Source organism: Lissotriton helveticus, chromosome 3_1 (assembly GCF_964261635.1).
Source record: "Lissotriton helveticus chromosome 3_1, aLisHel1.1, whole genome shotgun sequence".
In the NCBI taxonomy this organism is placed as follows: Eukaryota; Metazoa; Chordata; class Amphibia; order Caudata; family Salamandridae; genus Lissotriton; species Lissotriton helveticus.
Window position 1 is genome coordinate 420,538,425 of NC_136061.1, and position 15,509 is coordinate 420,553,933.

A 15,509-nucleotide genomic window follows, 5' to 3' on the forward strand; every position below is an offset into this window, starting at 1 on the left:
GTCGCTCCTGGAAGATCCTCGTCCCCGTGCCTGCAGTGTTTATTTGTCCCAGAGAATCTCCATTGAAATCAACAGGGCAACCGACTTCAAAACAGCACCCTGCACCCGGTCGCCCTAGTGCTGCTGAGCGTGCACCTTTGGTGCTACTTTGGTCCCCAACTTGCCCACTGTACCTGCCTGGCCTGGTCGCCCCCGCACTCCTCCTGCAGGCGACCCAGCCGCCGCTGATCCGCCTGCACTCCTCTTTCCAGCCGCTGCCTCCCTGCGGCCCCGCCCCCGCCAGCAATTGCCCCACCCACCCGCTCCCGCCACCCAGCGGACCCTCCCTCCCGGCTCCCTTCTTATGACACCCCCACGCACGCGCAGCGGGCGCGCCGATTGTGCGCCAAAATGGCGCGCCAAAGGCAAGCCCGTCTGCGCCCGTCCGCGCCTCGACCGCGCCCAGCGCCAGGACCCCTGGCCCCCGAGGATGCCAGCCCACACGACGGACCTACGATGCCGCCACCCTCATCGCACTCAAACCCGACCGAACAAGAGCCTGCCACCGAGCGACCCCGAGACGCACCCTAGGACCCTTCACCTGTCAAGCCTGCAAGTTCACCTGCCTCCGGACCTGCACCGCAGCCACCAAGCCAAGCACCAACACCAGCCACCTCAAGTGCATCCTGCTCAACACCCGCTCCATCCACAGACACGCCATCAAACTTTGGAACCTGCTCGACACAACCTCACCAGACGTCGCCTTCCTCGCGGAAACCTGGATGAACGCCTCCTCAGCGCCTGACATCGCCATCCCAGACGGATACAAGTTCATCCGGAGAGACCGCGTCAACCAGACGGGAGGAGGCATCGCCATCGTACACAAGAACACCATCCGCATCACAACCGACTCCGACGACACCTTCACCGCCGCCGAGTATCTCCACTTCCAGATACACACCGACCCAAAGACGACCCTCAGAGGCACCCTCGTCTACAGGCCCCCTGGACCACGTACACAATTCAGCGACGACATCACGGACTTCATCAGCCCGCACGCCCTCCGCTCCGCTGACTACATTCTCCTAGGGGACCTCAACTTCCACCTGGAGAACAACAAGAACCGCAACACCGCCGCCCTGCTGGACAACCTTGCCAACCTTGGGCTCAAGCAACTGGTCAACACCCCCACCCATTACGCCGGCCACACGCTTGACCCAGTCTTCTCATCCAGCAAGCACATCACCTTCAGCCACTCCACCGGACTTCACTGGACCGACCACAGCTGCGTCCACTTCAGCTTCAGAAGAACCACGACCCACCACCACCCGCATCAGGTTCCCCACAGGAGCTGGGGCAAGATCACCGCCGACCAGCTCACCACCTGCCTCAGCCAGAACCCACCCGCCAGCACAACGGACCCCAACAAAGCAGCCAGCAACCTCACACAGTGGCTGACCGCCTGCGCCGACGACCTCGCACCACTGAAGAACCCCCGTAGCAGACCCAGAAGCAAGAAGGCCTCCTGGTTCACCGAAGACCTCAAGGACTCCAAGAAGAACTGCCGCACCCTCGAGAAAGCCTGGCTCCTCGACCAAACCACAGACAACATGACCGCCCTCAAAGACGCCACCCGCAAGCACCACCAGCTCATCCGCACCACCAAGAAGAAATCACTGAAAGAACGACTGGACAACAACGCCCACGACAGCAAGGAGCTCTTCAGCATCGTCAAGGAGTTCTCCAACCCCAGCACCGGCAACAACGACATCACTCCTTCACAGGATCTCTGCGACTCTCTCGCCTCGTTCTTCCACCGCAAGATCACTGACATCCACAACAGCTTTGACGCACCACCCACGCACCCAACCGTCGAACCAACGCCCCCCACCGCCACCCTCCGCACCTGGACCACGGTGACCACCGAAGACACAGCCCGCACGATGAACACCATCCACTCCGGATCTCCAACCGACCCCTGCCCCCACCACATCTTCAACAAGGCTGACTCCATCATCGCACCACAACTCCGGGACGTCATCAACGCCTCCTTCAGCACCGCCACCTTCCCGGAGAGCTGGAAGCATGCCGAGCTCAACGCCCTACTGAAGAAACCAACAGCGGACCACACCGACTTCAAGAACTTCCGCCCCATCTCGCTCCTCCCTTTTCCTGCCAAAGTCATCGAGAAGACCGTCAACAGACAGCTTGCCGCCTTCCTCGAGACGAACGGATCCCTCGACCCCTCGCAGTCCGGTTTCCGAGCCAACCACAGCACCGAGACCACCCTCATCGCAGCCACCGACGATATCAGAACCCTGCTCGACAACGGGGAAACAGCAGCCCTCCTCCTCCTGGACCTCTCTGCAGCGTTCGACACCGTCTGCCACCGCACTCTAGTCCAACGCCTCAGCAACATCCGGATCCAAGAGAAGGCACTGGAGTGGATCATCTCGTTCCTCGCCGGAAGAACACAGAGTCCACCTCCCCCGTTCCGATCCGAGGCCACCGAAGTCATCTGCGGCGTACCACAAGGATCATCACTCAGCCCCACCCTCTTCAACGTCTACATGAGATCTCTTGCAACCATCGCACGCCAGCACAACCTCAACATCATCTCCTACGCCAACGACACCCAACTGATCCTCTCCCTCACCAGAGACACCGCCAGAACGAGCCTACACGAAGGGATGAAAAACGACGCCGAATGGATGAAGAACAGCCGCCAGAAACTGAACTCAGACAAGACGGAAGTCCTCATCCTGGGACCATCGCCCTCCGCCTGGGACGACTCCTGGTGGCCCCCCGCCCTGGGCACCGCTCCCATGCCAACCGACCACGCACGCAACCTGGGCTTCATCCTGGACTCTTCCCTCTCGATGACCAGACAAGTCAACGCCGTCTCCTCATCGTGCTTCAACACCCTGCGCATGCTCCGAAAGATCTTCCGATGGATCCCGACCGAAACCAGGAAGACGGTCACCCAGGCCCTCGTCACCAGCCGACTGGACTACGGGAACACCCTCTACGCGGGAACCACAGCCAAACTACAGAAAAGACTCCAGCGCATACAGAACGCCTCCGCCCGACTCATCCTGGACATCCCCGACGCAGCCACATCTCCGGCCACCTGAGGGATCTGCACTGGCTCCCCGTCAGCAAAAGGATCTCGTTCAGGCTCCTTGCTCACGCACACAAGTCTCTCCACGACCTGGAGCTCCCGGTGAACATCAGACACTCCCCGACCCTGAACACCTTCAGGAGGGACCTCAAGACCTGGCTCTTCAACTGATCTGAAGCCAAGTCCCTCCACCCCCCAAAAGCCCCTTGCGACCCTCAAGGGTGAGTAGCGTGCTATATAAACCCCGGATTGATTAATTGATTGATCTTGCTTCCAGCTCATTGTCCGACTCCTCTGCTGGTGCCACAACGCATGCTGGCTCTGGGCACATCAATGCCTATGTTGACTTCTCCTCCTGCAGAAGAAGCTCCAATAGTCCTTTCTGATGCCCATCTGACCTCAATTGACGTCATGCCCGAATAGGCCTGAGGTGCTGCTTTCCCCACTTGAATTACTGCAGGATAGAAAACACTCTGATAATGATTATGACTGGGTGATGAGTTCCGTCAACCCTACCAAGATAACAATTGGTACAAGGACTTACAGTAGGCAAATGGTCTCGATACCTTCCCAGAGACTGCTATTTTTTCTCTTCCTGGATCAGCCACAAAGGAGTCTGCTTCCTACACCATGGTAATAAGTATGGCAGCGAAGTTCTTGACTGCCATCTCTTCACCTTGGAGGTTAAAACCAGTGTCTTAATGGAAGGTCTCCAACCGGGGCAAACATCTACTGTGCCCCATCTCCCTTTTTACGAGACACTAACCAATACGTTGTTAGGTGCTTGGGCCAAGCCTTTATCTGGCCACCTACTAAAAAGACAAGGACCAGGCACTATTGTCCAGCCCCTCGCGACCCAGCTTTTTTTCACAGCACCCCTTGCCAGAAACCCTAGTGGTGCAAACTTCCAACAGCAGTTAAATCCCAAACGATTTTCTACTACTTCCCCTGATAGGGAAGCTAAGTGAGTAAATACATTCGGCAATTGTGTCTTTTCATCTACCTAGCTTGGCCCTTTGATCCGTTTATGCCAGCTGTTTTGTTGAACGTTACTCTCACGCCATTTTGGATTCAGTGACACACGTCCTCCCTGGTGTCCCCTAAAACCTTCTCCCTTTGCTTCTCAGGGAATTCAAGATGGTTGTGATGCTGCCAAGTTCACAATGCATTGTTGTTTGGACGCCACAGATTCCATTGGGTAGGCCATTATCACCAGTGCCCGCCATGCATGGCTATGATCGGCTGTTCTTTGGAGAGCCCCAGTTCTCCCTCATGGTCATGCCCTGTCATGAGACTTGCCTGTTCTGGGACAAAGCTGACTCTGCGCTTCATTGTTTTGAGGCGAGCAGGGCTGCAACTGCTCGCTGAACCTTTCCATCCCTCCTTGCCAACTGCAACGGTTCCGCCGCTGCTTTCGGGCTTTGGCCAGGGCACCTCTTACTGCCAACCTGTCCAACCCCCACAGGAAGCTTAGCAGTTTTTTGTAGAGGCCATGGGGCGTAGCCAAGGGTAGTGGACCACCCAAATACCCCCTCTCCGTGCGGCACGACCTTCCAAACCTCTTTAGCCTGCAGGAAAATAGCCATCCATTGGGAGGCAGAATCCACTGATTCTTACCAGGCTGGCAAGCTGTCACGTCGGTCAGGTGGGTGCTATAGATGTTAACAAGGGTTACGCATTACCCTCTCTCTCCCGCACTTTCCACCATCAATGTTGATGAAGGGCCATCTCTCCATTTTTTAGGAGGAAGTGCAAGCCCTTGTGGCAAAAGGGGCTATCTAAGGGTGCCAGTGCCAGACGTAGGGCGTCATTCCTGTTACTTCCTGGTGCCCAAAAAGATAAGTCTTCTTCCTATTCCAGATCTGCACCCACTCAATACCTTCCTTAGGAAGGAAAAATTAAAATTGTTCACCTTGGCCAAGGCCTTGTCCCCACACCGACCCTAGAGACTTGAAGGTAGCGCTGGACCTGCAGGACGCCCATTTTCATATACCCAGCCTACCAGCCCATAAGTGTTACCAGCAGTTTGTGGTGGCAGAGGTAAATTTTCACTTCATTATGCTCCCCTTTTCTCTCACCAGCACCCTTTGGGTGTTCACAAAACTGATGGTGTTGGTGACAGCACTCATTTGGAGGTCAGGAGTGCCAGTCTATCCCTACCTCGACGGCTGGCCTTTGAAGGCTGGTTCACCCCAAACAGTTGTCAACCACCTCCAGACTATGGCAACCTCCTGTAATCTTTGGAGTTTACTATCAACATGCTGAAGTCACCCTTAAGTCCTCCTCAGATGCGCCCCTTCATTGGAACTATTCTGGACACAGTGTGGTTTCATGCCTTTCACCCAGGAAAGAGTCCAGGACATTCAGACTATGATCCCGATCTTTCAGACTCGGTCCTGGATTTGAGTGAGGTCGACTCTGCAGCTGCTGGGACTGATGGTCTCCTACATTCTACTGGTGGAGCACACAAGGAGGCATATGCTGGGCCAGCTGTGGGATCTGAAGTCCCAGTGGCCCAACATCAAGGGGACCACCTCTCCAACGATGTTCAGATTTCAGAGAAGACTGTAAAAGATCTGTGGTGGTGGTTACTGGGCCTTATGTGGGTCAGTAGCAGTCCCTCTCCTCACCCGGAGCGGACAGTGGTGACTAACACATCGCTTCTGGGTTTGGTTGGCCATCTGGGAGAGGCCTCTGGTCTATGGCAGAGTCCCGGCTCCACGTCAACCTTCTGGAGCTGTGGGCCATCCACTTGGGGTTGAAATACTTCCTTCCATCCAGCAAGGGAGGCTGGAACAGGTGCTCACAGACACCACCACGTGGTGCTGCAACAAACAGAGGTAGTTGGGGGTCATTTTTTCTGTGCCAGGAGGCCTTTCATCCCTGCAAATGTCTGAACCCCCACAGAATTTTTCTGGTGGGGAACCATTGAATGCTATGGCAGATGAGCTCGTCTGTCGATGCCTGGTGGATCACAAATGGCAGCTACACCCAGAGGTGGCTCATGGTATCTTCTATAAATGGGAGAACCTTGGCTCGATCTATTTGCCACCGCTGAGAATGCACAATGTCAGTATCTCTGCACTATGAAGTTTTCAACGCGTCTCATGCATGGAGATGCATTTTGCCTAGAGTGGAACTTGGCTCTCCTCTATACCTTTCCGCTGTTACAACTCCTGCCCCAAGTTTTCAAGAAGATAGTCATCTTAGTGGCTCCAGATAGGGCTCGGAGAGTATGGTATTTAGAACTCCTGGGCTTGAGCATGAGTCCTCCAATCATGCTGTCTCTCCTGGAGGAGCTGCCTCTGTAGTAAGAGGGCAGGGTTCTGCATCCGGGCCTTTGTAATATCCACCTTCGTATTTGAAGATTGAGCAGTGACAGTTAAACACCTTCACCTTTCTTCCAAAGGTGGTTGCTGTCATCTTGACAGCCAGTCGTCCCTCAACAAAAACTGTATATGCCTGTTGTCAGGACAAATGTGTGACCTGATGCAGCACTAGCAAGATGGCCTTCTCCAGGCCAAATTAGGTTCTGTTATTTGTTCAGTCTCTTACTGGCAAAGCTTTGGGCATAGTTAAGGTTTATCTTTTAGCCCTTTCAGCCTTCTTACAGTTGCCATATCGGCCCTTATTGTTTAAATCACCAGTTCTGATGTGATTTTTGAAATGGCTGAAACACAATTTTCCCCCTTCTCCTTTTGTCATGTCCCAATGGGTCCTAATCTAGTCCTGACTTATCTGATATGCACTCCGTTCAAGCCACTTCACAGCTGTCCCTTACAGCCTGTTGCCATCAAATCTGTGTTCCTCACCTTAGCATGGTGTGTGAGTGTGCTTCAGGCTCTTTGTGTCAATCCACTTTACCCTTACTAACGAGTCGTAGTTCACTCACCCTCATCATCCCACTGTTATCAAGAGAAGTTGTGTGGGTGTTCACGTGCCTCCCAATCTTGATCTTTGTCCCCTTTTGAGGAATAAATTCCCCAGCTTATACTTATGCAACCGAATTCCTTGGCCCATTGGCGACGCTGGAACAAGATAAGATGACAAGGTTGATGCATCCCACTATTATGATGATGACAATTGTTTCATGGAACTTCAGGATGACAATGGGACAGACACCACCCCGGATACTGGGTTGAACTTTCTCCCAGCCTCTCTTTAGAGGAATCAGCTTGTTCTGCTGTGATAAGACGGGCTGCTTAAATTTTAGACTTTCAGCTACAACTTTTAGCTGTAGAAGTGAATAATATCCTGCCAGAAGTCCTACAACATGGACAGACTTTCACAGAACCACTCCTCCATTTATCCCATGTGTTGTGGGATCTGATCAGCGAGATCTTGCCAAAAGACGTTCTGCGGTCACGAATGGACCTGCTATTTGAAGGCAACCTTCTTTTCGGAGTCAAGGCAGACAAAGAGCTAGAGTGCTTCAAGGAAAGCATGGCCAAAGCACATTCCCTCAGCATAGACAACACTAAGGTCTACCTCCAGAGCAACAGGACCCCCCCAGCCCTTTCATTGGGGATCTGCCCAACATCCTCCAGGCCCTCAGGGGCAACGCACTACTCATTTCCCCACACCCTGCTTGAGCCGCCAAGATGCACTTTCCCTCGCTGGCACATGCCCACCCTGTTGGAGACAGGGTAAGGTATCATCTCCCTAGGTGGCAGAGCGTCACATCTGAAAGGTTATGCCCTACCTTTCCTTTCAGACCCACTGCACATTCCACTTACACCTGACTGACTGTCGGAGGACCATTGGTCCATTTTGTCACAAGTGATCAAGGCTCTTTTGGAGGCATAGAGAGCGTCCCAGAATCAGAAATTGGTACTGGGTATTACTCCCAGTACTTTTTGGTGCTGAAAAAGGACAGCTGTCTTTGGCCTACTTTAGACCTTCATTGTCTCAATTTCTTCCTAAACACGGACAGATTAATGATGCTCACATTGGCCCACGTTCTGTCTACCTTGGATCCACATGACTGTATGGTAGCTTTGGAACTGTGGGATGCGTATTTTCTCTTTTCCATCCCGCTGACCCACAGGCGTTACATGCATTTCAAGGTGGGCCATGACCCTTTTTAGTTTTCTGTACTGCCCTTCAGCTGTATCAGGCCCCTCCGGTGTTCCTGAAAGTGATGGCGGTGGTTCCAGCACATCTTCTCAGGCTGTGGTTACTAGTGGTGTCCTACTGTGACGACTGGCTGTTGAATGCAGGCTTGCCACTGTCGGTCTCAGTACGATGGCGATCCTGCTGACATCTTTGGGTTTTCTGTCAACATGCCGAAGTTACACCCAAATCCTTCGAAGAGGTTTCCGTTCATTGGAACAATTCTGAACAAGGTGCAATTTCAAACCTTCCCTCTGTATCAGTGACTTCAGGACATTGGCGCTATGATACTGATATGTCAGCCCCAGTCCTCTGTCTCAATGAGAGTGCTCTCAGATGTCTTAGTGTCTGGCCTCCTGCATCCTGCTGGTGGGCCATGCCAGATAGCACATGTGGGCTTGCATTGGGATCTGAAAGCTCAGAAGGCAAAGCATCTAGGGAAACTGTAGGATTCCATCCATATTTTAGAGGAGACTTCAGGAGATTGTGGTGTCTGGAACTTATTGCCAGGAGCATCTGTCCTCCAATTAGGCTGCCGCTTTGGGAGAATCTTCTGTCACAGCAGTAGGACATGGACCTGCACCAACTACACCTCCATGCATTGAGATTGAGCGGCACAGTTGACTGCCTTCGAACACCCTCTCAAAGTCAATGTCATTCTAGCGACCAGGCGTCCACCTATGAAATCTGTTTATGCAGGACGTTGGGACCAATTTGTGGCCACGCATTATTCCTGACACACAGACGCATTACAAGAAAGTTGTCAGATACGCTGCTTTTTGTCCTGTCTTAAGCCCAGGAAGGACTTGCCTTGGGCACAGTTAAACGTTACTTGTCAGCCCCTTCGACATTTTAGTATTTACTTGGTCGACTGTTCTTGTTTAAATCTCCATTGCATTGCGTTTCCTTAAAGGTCTGGTCCATATATTTCCACTCAAACCTTTTACAATGCCACAGTGGGTCCTTAATGTGGTCTTAACCCTTCTATTTTGTACTCAATTTGAGCAAAAGCATAGCTCTTCTTTGCATCTACTGCACCTCATATCGATAACTTAAGCTTGTCCCATGAGTGAACTACAAGCTCTGTCCATTCATCTATCGTACACCACCTTTTTTCTAGATGAACTGGTGTGGCGGAATAGGCATCATTTTTGTGGAAAGTTGTGATATCCTTTAATGTCAGACAATCCATCACCTTCCGGCATTCTGTGCGCCACCTCACCAATCGAAAGAGAGAAGACTCCATCTCTTGGACCCCAGAAGAGCTCTTGGCTGTTACATCAATCATAACAAAAACCATAAAGTGGATGATCAGCTCTTTGTAGGGTTCAATGGGGCAAAGAAGAGTAAGGCAGTGCAGAAAAGGACCACATCAAGGTGGATAGCCCTTTGTATGTGGGTGTACTTGTAAAGCGCACTACGACTCCAAGGAGTATCTAGGCGCTGAAGACCGCTGGGGAACCCGTCCTGGTTTTCCCTGTGAGATGGTCCCTTTCTGGGTATCTCCAGGGTGAAACCAGGCATCCCCGGCGTCTGTGGGGGGCCGTTGTAGAGATGAGGCAAGCTTAATGCCCAGAGTTGCCGAGTGTGTTCCCTGGTTAGAGTAGGCACCGAGGCGAGAATTATCGAGTCCGTTTTGATCCTGGTCTACGACCCTGCCGCGTCGGGAATTGAACCCTGGTCCCGGGACGTTCTCTGCTTACGGGTCTGCCGCCTCTAACCAGTGAGCCACACAACTCCACTAACAATCTGCTACGTGTTGGCCAGGAGGCAGCCTTCAGATTGTTTGAGGGCACATTCAGATAGAGCCAAGGTTACTACTACCGAGCTGACATGCGGTCTTCCAGTTTGGCGTTGCAGTCGGTGAATACTGTATGCCTCTTGTGCTGATACTGCCGTACTATCTGGGGTACGCTCGAGCAGGTTCTGCTTCAGTTCCCGGAGGAGGCTCGGGCCGTTCTCTCTCAAGCAGCGGAAGATGGGAGAGGCGCAGCCAATCTAACATACAGGGTGGACTGTATACCACCAACTCACTGGGCAGAACGATTGCCAAGTCGGTAGCTGTTAGACGCTACACCTGGTTGAGAACTTCTGACTTCTTAGGGGAAGTCCAGTCTTCCATGATGGACATGCCCTTCTATGGCACTCGCCTTTTTGGCGACCAGGCAAACTCAGCACTTGAGCCCTTCAAGGATTCTCGAGCTCCAGCCAGATCCTTGGGCCACGCGGCTCCCTCACGTCCATCTGTCTGCCTTACGTCCCTTTCTTGGCCACAAAAGGGGCGCCTAGCCACGTCCTGTCCAGCCCAGCCACAGAGTCACGCAAACTGCCCAGCCTCTACGTTGCGAAAGACGTGGGACCCAGCATCCTCACTGGTCAGGGAGCCAGTGGATGTGCCAGTCCACCCTATCCCCCCGCTGCAGCCTCCAAACCTTTCTAGTCCGACGTTTCCGGTCCATCAACAGCCAATTGGAGGCAGGAACTGCCATCACCTCCGCCACTGGCAATCCATCACATCCCTCCCCTGCAAGACTAGCCCCATCCATGCCACCACCTTTCGATCACATCAAGGAGGATCATTTGGCACTTCTCCGCCATGAAGTATCGGCTCTCTTGGCCAAGTGAGCTATCTATTTATTTATTTATTTTTTATATAGCACCTGAATCGACCCCCGAAGGGGTATCTCTGTGCTGCAGATATGAGAAATGGAAGGCTGAGGGACTGGATCCTGATTAGAGAGGGAAAAGGAAAGTCTTGAGGTGTTTCCTGAACTGGAAGTGGTCAGGGCATTGCCTTAGGTACTGGGGGAGATGGTTCCAGTAAAGTGGACCGAGGTGGGAGAGTGCCTTACCGCCTTGTCTGGCCCTCCTTACTCGGAGGACCATGAGAAGTGATTTGGTTCCTAAGCGGTGGGGCCTAGAGGGTGTGTATGATGTAAATTTCTTGGCGAGGTAGGCTAGCCGAGATGGTTCAGAGCTTTATGGATTGTGCAGCATACCTTGAACTTAACCCGTTCACGTATCGGGAGCCAGTGTAGCTGAAGGAGGAGAGGGCGAGAGGCAGTCCGGGGGGTGGGGGGTCATTTAGTACCAGCCGAGCCGCCGTGTTCTGGACTACCTGCAATCTACACAGTGAGGACTCATTGGCCAAGGCCAGGAGACTGTTGCAGTAGTCCAGGCGGCTCCGTATCAGTGCCTGCGTCAGGGTCTTCCGGGTGGAGTCTGGGAGCAGGGGAACTACTCGGTGTAAAAGGCCCAGCATATGGAAGCAGGAGCCAGCTGTCTGAATGACGTGCTCTTTTAGGGTAAACGCCTGGTCCTGGCGAATGCCTAGGTTCTTTACAGTGGATTTAGGGACAGGGGGTGCCTAAGTCCGCAGGCCACCAATCTGGTGACCAGAGTAGTGGTGCATCTCCGAAGAGCATGATTTCAGTCTTCCCCACAGTACATTGAAAGAAGTTACCCCTCATCCAGTTGGAGATGGCCTTCATACCCGAGGAAAAGGCCATCTGTATTGATGAGGTGAGTTTGTTGAAGGGAAATAGCAACTGTGTATCATCTGCGTAGGAGATGGGAAAAAAACCGCAGGCTCTTAGAAGTTTGGCCAAGGGAGCCACATAGATATTAAACAGGGTAGGGCTCAGGCACAAGCCGTGGGGCACTCGCTTGGTCAGCTTCATAGGCGCCAAGCGGTAAGGGAACTATAGAGAGGGTCCCTGTGCCAGAAGTAGGGTGTGGTTGTTATTCACACTACTTTCTGGCACCCAAGGAGGACAAAGGCCTCTGTCCTATCTTAAAACTCCAGGCCCTCAACTCCTTCCTCGAGAAGGAAAATTTCAAAATGCTCACCCTAGCCCAAGTTCTGTCTTCACAAGACCCAGGAGACTGACTGGTGGTATTGGACTTGCAGGACGCATATTTTCATATCCCCATCACGCCGGCCTACAGACATTACCTTCTGTTCACGGTGGGCCACAAGCACTTTCAGTTCACCATGCACCCCTTTGGCCTTACCAGTTCCCCTCTGGAGTTCAGATAGGTGATGCCGGTGGTCGCTTCTCATCTGTTCAGATCAGGGGTTCCCATCTTCCCCTATCTCGATGACTGGCTGTTGAAGGTGGGCTCGCCCCAGGCTGTCGTCTCTCACCTCCAGATTACGGCAGACATCCTGCATTCACTGGGGTTCACTATCAACTTGCCGAAGTTACACCTGACTCTCTCTCAGACACTCCCTTTCATCGGGGTGGTTCTGGACATAGTGCTTTTTTGGGCTTAATCTCCAGCGAGTCCAGTTTATTCGGGCTACAATACCGATGTTTCAGTCTCTATCCTGGATTTCAGTTAGAATGACTTTGAGGCTGCTGGGCCTCATGGATTCCTACATCCTGCTGGGTATCATGCCAGATGGCATATACGGGCTCTGCAGTCGAACCTGAAGTTCCAGTGGGTGCAGCATCAGGGGAGTCTTTCCGACTATGTTCAGATCTTGGAGGGAATTTTGCACCAACTGTAGTGGTGGCTCACGAACCAAGATTGGGTCAGAGGCAGGTCCCTCTCTCTTCCCCAACCAGACCTAACATTTGTGATGGATGCGTCACTTCTGGGATGTGGCTGCCACCAGGGAGAGGCCAAGATCAGAGGCATCCTTACTCCATATCAACCTTTTGGAGCTCTGGGCAATCACAATGGCACTGAAGGCATTCCTTCCCTCTCTCAGGGGGAAAGTGGTACAAATGCTCACCAACAACACCACCACTATGTGGTACTGTAACAAACAGGGTGGGGTGGGATCGTGGACGCTTTGTCAAGAGGCTCTCCGCCTCTGGACACGGCTGGAACATCAGGACATAACCCTGATGGTTCAACACCTGGTGGGATCCCTGAACGCCAGGGCAGACGAACTCAGCCATTGGTGTCTGGTCGATCACAACTGGCGTCTCCATGTAGGAAGAGTCTTGGTTAGATCTGTTCACCTCCAAAGAGAATGCACAATGTCAGCAGTTACGTGTGTTGGGAGTTTCCAGGGCGCACTCGCATTGCGACGCTTTTCGTTCTGTGTGGAGCTTCAGCCTATTGTACTTCTTTCTGCCTGTACCACTTCTGCCCAGAGTGCTAAAGTAGATCAAGCTTGACCGTGCTCAAGGCATTCTAGTAGCTCTGGAATGGGTACTAAGAGTCGGGTACCCTGACCTTCTGAGCATGGCTATCGATCCCCCGACCAGACTGCCCCTTCAGGAGGATCTTCTGTCACAGCAGCAAAGGAGGGTTCTTCACCCAAATCTGTCCATTCTCCACCTCCTTGCATGGAGATTGAGCGGTGCAGTTGACAGCTTCCGACCTTCCGCCCGAAGTCTGTTATCTTGGCAGCCAGGTGTACCTCAACTGAAACGGAATACTCCTGTTGATGGAACAAATTTGTGTCATGGTGCACAGCAAAAGCTGTTGATCCCCTTTCTGCTCCTCTTTCAGAGGTTCTCTTGTATATACTTTCTTTGGTCCAGCAGGGATCTGCCGTGGGCATTCTTAAATGATATCTTGCAGCCATCTTTGCTTTTCTTTGGCTGCCAGATCAGCCTTCTTCATTCAAATCTCCAATTGTTAACAGATTCTTTAAGAGCCTTACTCATCTGTTCCCTCAATCTCCTTTTGTAATGCCCCAATGGGACTTAAATCTGATTCTCAACTTTTGTATGTGTGCTCACCTCTGCTTGCAGGGTGAGCGAGCTGCAGGCCTTTTCTTCGATGCCCCCTTTTCTATCTGTCTATCCCGATAAAGTGGTGCTTCTGACCAAGCCTTCATTCGCTCCTAAGGTGGTCACGCCTTTTCATGTGAGACAATCTATCACTCTGCCCACCTTTTTTCCACCCCCACATCCCTCCAAGAAGGAAGAGAGACTCCACCGTCTGGACCCCAAATGTGCATTGTCTTTTTATCTTGATCACTCAAAAGATTTCCCGGTGGATGACTAACTGGTCATTGGCAATGTGGGAGCCAAAGGACGGGCTGTTCAAAAATGGACTATCTCCCGATGTGTTGTCCTTTGCATCAAAATATGCTATGCTTTGGCGTTAAAGGACCCTCCTGTGGGGTTGTGTGCTCATTCCACCAGAACAACGGAGACAACCACTGCTTTAGCACGTGGAGTTCCAGTCCTTGACATCTGTCAGGCAGCAACGTGGCATCCCTGCACACATTTACCAGACACTACTGCTTGCATAGCCAAGTCCGAATGGATGGATACTTTGTCAGTTCGGTCCTCTGGGACTTTCTGATTTGATCTTGGTTCGCAGACCCTCCTCCGGGGATGGTATTGCTGGGGTATCTATTCTAAGGTAAGGAATCTACAACTAACAGTCTGTATCAGATGAACAAGTTACTTACCTTTGGTAACGATGTATCTGGTAGAGACATATGTTAGTTATAGGTTCCCTACCTCCCCACCCATCCTCCCCACTATGCAACCTGATTTCTAGAACTAGGGACTCTCCTAAAGGGCCCTACTTATGACACAACAGTGGTCAGTGTCTTTCATGGCTCTGTGCTTCTGGCGTGGAAAGTCGTGTTAAGAACTGACACCAGTGTACATGGGCAGCGTCTATGTAGATCCCGTGACGTCATCCAGGTGCCCAAGACGCTGATGACGGACGCAGAGCCGACCGACGCTACCTAACAATGCACATGTGTTCTGTGGAAGAAAAAATCTCCAGATTCATACTGACGCCTGGGGGAAATTTTAAGGTAAGGAATCTACCACTAACATATGTCTCTACCACATACATTGTTACCGAAGGTAAGTAACTTTTTCTTTATGACTTCTCAACACTCTAGAGGTTCTCCCACATAACTGTAGGGATTTTATTGATCTCAGAAGGATATAAGGTTGAGTCTGGTTCTCCGGGATTCCAGATTAATCCTCCTCAATAGTATTCATGTTAAAGGTGTACTTTCCAAGAAAGAAAGTAATTCCTTGTTGAGTGTTCTTGGAATTACTTTGATTACACGTATATTAGCAATCCCATCAAAGGGTAGATAACTGTGGCCTAGAGAAGAGTTTACTGAACACATTGGCAATTTAGGTTTTTAAATTTGAAATTGTTTCTTTGGTACACTTACCCATATAATAATGTGAAGGTTACATTTCTAATCCAAAGTTAATTTGACATAGTGGTGTTTCCCTTTACCTTTTGAATCCCATTAAATTGCTGAATCCAAAATCTGTCAGTAAAATAAAAGCAATGGTAGTACCCTGGCCCTGCGTGAGATGTGAACAGTTTACCACAAGTTTGCATTGAAAGG

At 51.8% G+C, this 15,509-nt stretch overlaps 1 protein-coding gene across 2 annotated transcripts in view; it reads left to right on the forward strand.

Annotated features, from left to right (window-relative positions):
• Nucleotides 1–15,509, forward strand: part of NBEAL1 (neurobeachin like 1) — a 1,045,477-nt gene that overhangs the window by 930,962 nt on the left and 99,006 nt on the right. The gene's annotated exons all lie outside the window — the stretch shown is intronic.